This window comes from Antechinus flavipes, chromosome 4, assembly GCF_016432865.1.
Source record: "Antechinus flavipes isolate AdamAnt ecotype Samford, QLD, Australia chromosome 4, AdamAnt_v2, whole genome shotgun sequence".
Lineage (NCBI taxonomy): Eukaryota > Metazoa > Chordata > Mammalia > Dasyuromorphia > Dasyuridae > Antechinus > Antechinus flavipes.
This window is the reverse complement of record NC_067401.1, coordinates 443,182,253-443,192,582: the sequence shown is the minus strand read 5'-3', so window position 1 is coordinate 443,192,582 and position 10,330 is coordinate 443,182,253. Positions and strand designations below refer to the sequence as shown.

The window sequence follows — 10,330 nt, the reverse complement described above, 5'->3', positions numbered from 1 at the left end:
TTCACATGGGCGAAGATAAGATTAAACTGATATCTCAGTAACTTCACAATCATTCAATATTAGCTGCCTATTCTGCTTTGTTTATAAATAGGACTAACCCTAGACATCCCCGCCACATTTCAACAAATATCGACTGATTGCCCATCATGGGCAAAGCAATGCATTAGGGCATTGAAAGAGATAGAGAATAAATGCGGCATGGTCTCTTGCCAACACAAACATAATATAGTGGGCGATGAGTACCTGTGCCGATCCTGAAAGGAGCCCCACATGAAGAGATCAGGAAAAACCGATGTAAGTTTTCATAAGAATGTGAGAAATGGCATATGAATTAATTTCTTAGAGTCAACATTCAGTCTCTGATGATGAATTTTGTGGGAAGCCGCACAAAATTGCATTTCCCTCCTTTCTCATTCTGTTCTTCTCTCCCTTTCCAGGGACATCAATTTGGCACAGTGGAAGAGTGCTGGATTTGGGGTGTACTTGCGTGATCTTCAGCGAGTCCTTTCACTTCGCAAGGTCTCCCTCACCTTTCAAAAGAGACCTCCTTGATCTCTAGAGTCTCTCTCAATCATCTTCTCAGGGAATGGGCTCTTTTTGAACCTGCGGGGTGGGGTGGGCGCAGCATCCCCGGGCATCCCTGCTCCTAGCCTCTGGGTTCCAAGGCTGTGTGTTCTGTAGACGCTGTGCAATGCAACGAAGGGGATGAGGATTCGCACCTGATTCCGATCGCGTTGGACTTGGTGGCCTCTCCTCCCGTGGCTTGGCTGGGATCCCGGAGGATGGATATGAGGATGTTCAGCCCCGGGTGGCTGTAGCTAGGCGCGCTGGTCATCAGCCCGAAGAGACGCAGCAGGGCCAAGGTGCAGCGCGGTGCACGCAAGCTCTCTGTGGGCGGTCAGCAGCATCTCCAAGGACGAGGCCACGCCCCGCGCTCTCCGTTGCTAGGTCCACTGTTTGCCGCGTTCTGGAGGTGCCGCGAGCCTGGGCCAACGTACACAGAGCGCGTGGGGAGGGGTGGAAGGCGAAGAGCGCCCAAGCTCAAAGCATCCTTGCTGTCCCCGCCGCGCGGGAGGCGGCGGTGGCTTCTCGCTTTCCGCAGCGCATCCTTCCGCCGGCAGAGCCCAGGCGGGAGGATGACCTTCGAATTCGGCGTCTCGCCGCGGGCCCCGTTCCCCGAAGCTCCCCTCTTCTCCTGCAGGCCTTTCCGCATGCACCCCACCCCTCCACGAACCTGGAATGGTCTGGTCCGTCGGTAGTCCCCGCCCCCTGTTCGGGCAGCAGCTGCTCCAGCTGCTGCAGGGACTGGGCGCGCGGTGGGACCCGGAGCCGGAGCCCGAAACAGCGGCTGCCGCGGGCGGCGGGACTGCCGGGCGGCGGGCTGGACGGGGAGGACCGGACAGGACGTGAGGGGACCGGCGCGGGCGGGGCGGAGCAGCGCAGCATCCTCCCCCGCCAAAGGCGCAGCGTGCGCTGGGGCGGGTAGGGACCTTCCGAAAACAGACGGACTCCGCCCTAGAAAGTGGGGCGAGGCCCCGCGGGGTCCCCAAGGAGGAGGCGGCCTGGCTGGTGGCATCCATTTCTCTCCCCGGGCCGGCCTCTCCGGTGAGTCATGGCCCAGGTCCAAGCGAGGCGTCGCCTCTCTGCTTCATCCTCTTGTCGCTGCCAAGGCCGGGCCCAGGGCTCGACCCCGCCCTCAACGGGGACGTCGGGGGGCGGCCCATTGCGTCCCCAGCACTGCCGCTCAGGACACATTGTCCTAAGGTGGGAGCGAGTGGCCGGCTGGGGACGCAGAGGGAAGGGCTTCTTGATGGCAGGTGCGCTCCCCCACCTGGCCTGGGTGGGGCGGGGCCGGAGAGGTGAATCGGGAGGTAAGTAGGGAAAGGGAGGACTGGAGCCCGGGCAGCGGGGGACGCCTTCCTCCCTGCATCCCCGGGCCTGGCCATTGGTCCTCAGCTGCATCTTGCTCCATCCTGATGCTCTGCATTCCGCGGGGATCAGGTCCGGGCTTCCTGTGCAGCAGCCACTGGCTGCACAACTCTTGGGCTTCCTTTCTCTTCCCTCTTTCTGGGTCTTGGATAGGAAATCTGCTGCTGCCTTCTTGGTCGGCCATTTATTTTTGGCCAGAAGTATTGGAAAGATGCTGAGTGGTACTGTACCAAGGGTTAGGTCTCTCTTGACCTCTGCTTTAGAGGACTATTTCTTGGCTGGGCTGTACCAACTGGAGCCCAGGCTGGAGGTGGGATGTCACATAATGGGAAATGTAACAATCTACTTTGCACAAAATGGGCAGACCATTTTCTGAACAGCAATACATCTTTAAGAAAGTGTGCTTCAGCGTATTCACTTGAATTTAGAATAAGTTTGATCATGAAATCACATTTAGAACTGGAAAGTCATCTAAGCCAACCCCTGTTCCTCTTGTACATAAGGAAACAGATTGTGACTTGCTCAGGGTCACGCAGATAGTGATACAACTGCAGTCTAAACCCAGGTTCTCTGACTTCGGAAGAATTGCTTTTTCCACTGTGCCAGATCATCTTTTGAAGGGAAAAAAAATCAGCTTTTTTACATGGCATTTGCAAAACACATACACAAACTTCAAAATCTACCCACCTCTACCAAAGAAAACCAGATTACATCATTCAAAATGAATGCATAGTGGGCACTTAACTGTAGGAAAAAGTTTCAAAAAGAAAAAAAAAATTCCAAAAATAGTTTTCCTTACTGAAGTTTTGAACTTAGCATCTGGAGAACAGTGACCTGATTGTAAATCGTGCCCATGGAGTTGATTCCAGTGCCGTTGGATAACATGGGCTAAACTAGAAAAAGCACAAACACAGAACCATAGTTAAAAGATGTGTCTTAGATGACTTCTGAGGCATAATCATCTTACCCTTTGGGAATAGGATTGATTTGTTTTGGCCATATGTCCATAGTGAAGAACTCCGCTGGCCCCAGCTGCTGCTTCATCACAAAGTGATGTGTTTAGGGTATTTTTCTTTGTCCATTATTATGTTTATAGATTTTCTTTTAGTTTTTAATTTATTATGCAGTATTGTGCTAGAGTAGTAAAGAATCTTTATTTCTGGAATAGTGCTTATCTGAGTGGAGGTACCTGCCTCTTAACTATATTTTAATACTTTGTTGAAGAATACTCTCAAGTTAAAGAAAATATATGCTAAAACACTACAGGGCAGACTTCCCTGTTTAAAAGGGCTTCCAAACTCAGTTTTTTTTTTTAATTTAGTATAATTAAGGGATTATAGGTTCTATTTCCACTAACCAGCTATTTAATTTAGTTAAATTTCACGGTCATAAAGAATAGTACCATCAGTTGTCACCCTGGCCAGCTTTTTAATGGCACCTTGAGGAATGAAATTGTCCCCTCCCCTTAAAAGAGACACACCTATATACAGTACTCTCTCACCATCCTCATCCTTCCCATCCCCAAGGAAAAACTCAGCAGGTTCTTGTTAACCTAATTTCTGTCCCAGGGTCAGGGAATTGGATTGATCATCTTATAATATACTGAATCCTTTAATTTAGTTCTGGCTATAGGATATTAGACACACCTTACTTCCTTGTTGGGTGATACCCATTGAAAATCTTAGGGTTATGCCAAACAGCTGTTCATTGAGTACTCTCAAGAACATTTGAGCCACAGTGAACCTGGGAATCAGGGAAGTTGTGTTTTATTACTGGTTCTAGTCACAAAATGTCTGAGAAGGTAAGCTCTCTGATCGTAGAGACCACATTTTTTTTTTTTTTTCATCTTTGTATCTTCAGAATTTAGAATAGGATCTTCCTTCTTTCCTTGAACAGATAGGTGCTTAAATGTTTGTGTAACCTTTGGATGAATTACTTTACAAGGACTTTTCAGCTTCATTTTCCTATTTGTAACATAAGGATACATCCTTTGTACCCAACTTGCAGTTATTGTGAGGATCAAATAAGATCTTGCTATAGTTTTGCATAAGGGTAAATGTCTATATGAGTTTAAACTTTTAATAACATCTATTGAAAAGTCTTTTTTGTCTATTAATTGGAAGGTAGTGTGCAATGAAGGAACTAAACATCTCTGATATCAAGTATCTTAGTCTAGTTGGGGAATAAAACATTAGACATGAAAAGGTCATGAATAACCCAGACCAGAAGAGAAGTGTCAGATGAGAATGTAAACAAAAATTGCTATAGAAATGCATGATCATGGAGCTTGGGGGGTTAAGCTGTGTTTTAGAATAAAGAATGGGTCGGCTTTTGATCGAACAGAAGAGCAAACCAAGAAAGAACATTTAGAAGCAGTTTATTAAAGCTTTAAATATGTAAAGTGGGGCAGTATTCTGGAGGTCTGTGAAGGTCAAGTCAAAGATTTTGTACTTGATCAAATAGGCAATAGGGAATTGTTTTAGATTCTAAATTCAGGACAGAATTTTAAAGTAGATAAAACTTGCTTTGTCTTTTCTTGTCTCAAGTCTCCCCATCTCGCAGCTTGTCTTAGATCTCAACTAATTCCTAATAAGGTTTTTAAAAAAATAAATATCTAGTAAAAGTTGTTATCAGTTTAGTTCTTTCTATAATGCATATATATGTACATGTACAGATAGGGTATCGAGAACCAGCCTCAAGAGTCAGGAAGATCTAAATCCCAGTCTTGCCTTCCACATATACTGGCTGTGACCTTGCTCAAACAAATAACTTAATCTTTAAGTAACCCAGGCAGTTCTCTAATATTCAGTTAGTTGTAGACTTAACAGTGTGTATTGATTAAGGACGTTTCATCATTAGTGGTTTCCCATCCGATGATAGATGTTTTTTAGTAAGGGACTTTTAAGCCAGAAAATGCCTTTAAAACTCAAGGCACTCTTCTGGAATCTTTCCAGGCCATAATGGAAAATCCTTTGGGTGCAGGAAAACCCATAAATCAGATCCATCACTTAGCCCCTCTCTAACAACATCTTGTTTTTTTGTGTGCTTGTTGGGTGGTGGTAATTGGGTTTTTAGCATTGGAAAGGTGCTATTAGATTTGGATGAGGAATAAAGGAATAAGATTAGATTCCTCAAGATGGGTATTATAGGAAGTAACAGAAGGGATCAGAAAAGTGGGGGTGTGTATAAATTGGGATTTCATCATATTTATTCTTTGTGTTCCAATTCTTGCTTCTTGGCTTAAAATTCCTCCTCTTGAACAGGTCTTTGTTCCTTATACTTCCCACATCAGTGGGGAAGAGTCTACTGAATTCTAGCCTGGGTTTCTGCCATCATGCACCTAGGGATTTAGGCAATAGGCTGACCTGATGACTCTGAGATGAAGAGCATGTGGGTATAGTTATCCAGAGTTATCTTCAGCTGACTTCTATTCCAGGCTCTCAAGCACTGGATGCCGTTAGGGATTCTGAGAGTGCTATCCTTACCAGGACTTGTAGAAGATACATATAAGGAACACGACAGAAAAGTTCTTCATTTTATTGTAGACACAAGGATAAGCTATTCCTAGCAAAACTGTTGTTTTTGATACAATGAATAGATAATATGGTGTATTGAAAAGAACCCTTATCATTGGAGTTGGGACATCTATGTTCCCTTCCCAGCTTTGCGATATTTCCTCATATGACCATAGGGCAAATCATTTAAACTTTCTCTGGATTTTTCACCTAGGAGATATGAGGGGTTGAATCTAGATGATCTCTGAGGTCACCTACACATAAATATTTCAGTTCTAAAGTGCAATTGTCTTATGTATACTGGCATGGATTGCTGCCCATCTGTATCCTCTATGAAATTTTTTAGATCTTGCTGGTGCTCTAGGCCTTTTAAATCTTACATGAACATTAATGCTGCACCCATAATGTCTATCTGCTTTCCCCACTCCTAAATAAACCATTGGCTCACCACCTTTTCTAATTGTTACTCTAATTTTTCTCTGACATTTCTTGATTCTCTGTTGTACCCTATGGCCATCCACCATATTAACATTTGTTTCTTCAATGACTGATTCATTCCTATATAGAGCAATGTTAGAAAGATGTTGATGTTAAAACAAAGCAGTGTAAGTGACAGGGAGCTGCTTGAGATAATAGGAAAGCACTGCTGATTTTCCCAGGGGTCTCTGTAAGATGAAGGGGGAGAGCTAGATTCTGTTACTTCTAGCTTTAAATCCTGTAATCTCTCTCCTTTGTTATTCTAAATTGTGTTTCCCCTGACAAAGTGGTAGATTTAATACCAATCCTGCCATTTTCACCAGATGATTACCTCCTCCCATTTTCTACTTTGTCTTGCTCTTCCTACCCCTAAATTCCTTTCATTTGTGAGAGTCAGGTCAGTGTCAGAAGACACATTGAGGGAAGGTGAGCTTTAGCCTATTTAGTCACTCTTGCCACCTTTGACAGTGGAACTAATGGATAGACTTCTGGCTTACTTTCCTCCCCCCTATTCAGATCAATTTCCTTCTTCTGATCACTTCCCTGGGTCTCCCCACAAGACCTTGGTGAGTTTCTAGGGGAAAGAAGCAAAAAGGAATCCCTCAGACTGTTTAGAATGGGTAAAGTTGGGGAATTGTGGCCCTAGAGGGGCTGGATTTAAGACTTGGCTCCTCCCCATCCCCCGAATGACTCCAGAGAAGGGGGAGGGGAAATGTCTCAGGGAGAGAGGAATGGGACCCCTTGTGTCTTTGGCAGTTAAACTGTCCTGGGAATAGTGTAGGGAAGAAGAGAAGGAAACCCGTGACCTGGAAAACAGAGTACAAAGTAATTTAAAGTTACCTCTACCTAGTAAAACTTACACACCTCAAAGAAAAGAAAACATGAAACAGAAAAAATCCTACTTAAACATTGAAGAGGAGAGTTTATCATTTCCGGCACTAACAAGGTTGTCCCAGACAGCAGGTAGAAAAGATTTTTAAAGGGGTGGGTGGGGTCATGGCTTATTTGTGACCTATTATACAAAAAAGTCTTGTTTTAACCTGACCTTTTAATTTAAATTGGTGTTCCATATATTTATTATTCACGATTAATTTAGACTGGACCTGAAGTACTACCTTGCTATATTTCAGTTGTGGTGGACAAGTGATATATATAGATATGTTTCTAGGCTGGTTCTCCCTTTCCAACCTCCCAACTCCCTCCCCCATTTCCTTATATTTGTTCACATGCTAGCCTTGGCTTCTTTCTAAATTTCTGTTGGACAAGTTAAATCTGATGAGGCACTTATAGTTATTGCTCACCTGCACATGGTTGTAAGATGCTGGGGCTGTACAGTTATTTCACTTTTAGCTTAACTGGGATCAAAGGAGTTGAAGCTGGAATGGAGACCTTAGAAATCCCTTTGACTTTCTATGACAAATTCAAATGAAAAACAAACTAGAACTCACACAGAAGGGAAGTCTCTCGCTCAAGGTCCCATAGGTTATGAGCACAGGCAAAATGTGAGTCTAGTTCACTACTCTGTCTTCAAATTGATTGTCTTTTCTACTATATTATAGAAATACTAGGCCTTAAATTACTTTTATCTTGGATATGGTATCTGAGTAAAGAGGAACACAGAAGAAACACTTGGATTTTCATCTTTGGTACCTTCCCATTGATCCATGAATCTTTGGATTCTCAGAGACAGATGGAAAGCAAACTCCTTAGTGTCCTCCTTTTCCCAAAGATTCCTGGAAGTCTTCTTCATGGAAAACATGCCATTGTTGAGTCTGTGTAGTATGGTCTGTCATTCATATTTCCTTTATTCTTTTGATATGTGCTCTTTCCCATGGCCAGTACATTTTCTCTGAGATTACCTCCTATTTATATTGCATATCCTTATAGCTTACATATATCTGCTTGTATATAGACATAATTCTCTGTTGCCCAGGTATGGATGAAATAGAAATTGACTGGAGATTGAGTTTCTCTATTTCCTTTGAACTGTTTTAAGTTTATTGCTTGATTTATTGTGTTTTGTCTGATGTATGTACTATAAAAATGAGACTCAAGGGAGTGGGCTTTTGTAATGAGATCAAGATTTTGTCAGTCTCCTTTGAAGTAAATTAGACATCTGACAAGACAAGCTAGTAGCAACAATGTTGTTTTTCCTTTTTTATCTTTTCACCTTCTTAGTCCCTCCAGATGCTCTCCATCTTGTTAATAATCTTCTTAAAATGTGGTACCTTAAAAGAAAAAACTTTCTCTAGATCTGATCTAATCATGGCAGAAGATAGGCAGATTATTATCTCCCTATAAATCTAGATATAGAACTTCTTCTAATGTAGCCAAAGATGGCATAAATATTATAAATTTTGCTATTTTTTGGCTGTCATTTTACGGGGGTGATTTGTTTACTTTTTTAGCCCTATCTTTTCCAGATGAATGACTTTTTAGACATCACTCTCCCATCTTCTGAAATGGTTTTTTTGGGACCTGTGGAGGCCTTTACATATTTATCCATGTTAAATTTCTTTTTCTTATATTTAGACCGATATTCCGTCCTTTTAGTTTTGGATTTTCATCCAATGAATTCGCTGTGTCACTTGTAAATTTGATAAGCATTGATCCTAGACAATCATCTAGAAACCTTTCAAAATGACATTAAATCATTAGCAACTATTCTGAATCTCCTTCGATGTATTATCCAAATCACCTTAACAAGCTATTGCCTTTAGCCTATATCTTTCTGGCTAATTTGTCCAAAAATCAGCCAATCGTTCATTACATGGTAATATGTTAGGCGCCAGGCTCAGTGCTGGTGATAGAAAAAAAACAATTCTTGCTTTTAGTAGACTGTATAATAAAGGCTTTACCTTAGGTAGACTATTTAGCATTCTTGTGTTTAACCAGCCTCATAACCTTGTTAAAAATGGAAATGCCATTAACCTGGAATCTTCCATTGTTGATTAAGGCAGGCTGACTTTGTAATCACTTCATTTCCTAGCTGTAACCTGTCCCTTTAACTAACTTTGTTAGTTGTCAGATCAGTTCACTTTCTCTTGTGAAAATGGAAACAAAATTTGCCTTTTTACATGCAGACTTGGAGGGGACCTTAAATGCCATCCAGTCCCATAGCCTTTTACTGATTTGTCCATAATATTTTACAGTTCCGGCCCTCAGATCAGCAACAACATTTGGTCCTTATGCTACTTTGGGATGTAGTTCATATTAACTGGGTGACTTGTATTTTTTAAGGGCAGTAAGGTGCTTTTTTGCTATCTCTTTGAACATTTTGTTTTTCTGTTTCCAACTTGCTCCTTCTGTTGTGTTCTTTGTATGTGACTACTACTTTTCTAGAGAAAATCAAATGTAAAATAGGCAGCTCTACTCTTTTTTTCCCCCGCCTCTTTCTCCTCTGTCTCGTCTGTTAGCCTTGTCTCATCTATCTCAAGTAGCATTTTTGGCCTCTTTGAGCCTTCCTTTCTCTCTCTACAGGTATAGATAGCCCTTTTCCTCCTTAAAAACAAAATGAAACAAAACAAAACCAAAAAAAAAAAAAAAACCTTTGCCTTTCTCCACCAATTTCAGACCTCTTCTGATATTGATGCTCTTAGAAAAGAAGTCTTATAGAACTATAACACATTTTTGCATCAATCCTTCATTATGTATGCATGGATATGTATAGGTTTATATTTTTGACAGTCATTTTCTCTTTATAATCTGGGTTAGTAAGTTCTCTGTTTCCATGGTATTCTTTTCAGAGAATTTTTCTCTTGCTCATAAAAATCATTTCTCTCGTTTTTTTTGAATTTCATTCTTGAGAGTGATCCCATTTCTCTTGGGCTAGCTTCTTCAATAGTTTTCTTTTTCGTGGCTTCCTATTTATTCTTCTCATAAACCTGTGAAATAATCTCTCCAAATATTTAGGTTATATATGACAGATTTATTTCTCACTTTTCTCTCCCTTACTACAAATTTTAAGGTGAAACAGTCATTTTCCCATAAGGTTTTTTTTATCTTTACTCCAGCAACTCATTCCTCCATGTACACGAGAATCAGGTCTAGAAACATTTTGTTGATTTTTTTTTTCACTTTTTGAAGCATGATAATTTATAATTATAGTCAGTAGTATTAGTTTCTATGTGTTAGAGAGAACTCTCACACACACATTTTCATAATCATAGATTTGCTAAAATATGGAACACTAGTGATATTTTCCTGAACTAACCTGTGTCCTCTTTCTTTCCCAGTGGTATATAGACTGCTTAGATGATAAACTAATATTTCTTCACTAATCCTCAGTTAAAATGATCTCTATCATAGTTATTTACATTTCATTTTTTAACCTTACCTCCTTTCCTATATTTCTTCACATGAATTTTATTTTCTTAATGTATAAAGTACCTCTTCTGCCTCCCTTTACC

General features: G+C 41.6%; 1 protein-coding gene across 4 annotated transcripts in view; it reads left to right on the top strand.

Annotated features, from left to right (window-relative positions):
• The first annotated feature begins 1,498 nt into the window (after positions 1-1,498).
• Positions 1,499-10,330, top strand: part of TTLL7 (tubulin tyrosine ligase like 7) — a 354,831-nt gene continuing 345,999 nt past the window's right edge. For all 4 annotated transcript variants that reach the window (XR_007953864.1, XM_051999183.1, XM_051999182.1 and 1 more), the window contains exon 1: positions 1,499-1,605. The gene's annotated coding sequence lies outside the window, so the exon portion shown is untranslated. The remainder of the gene's footprint in view (positions 1,606-10,330) is intronic.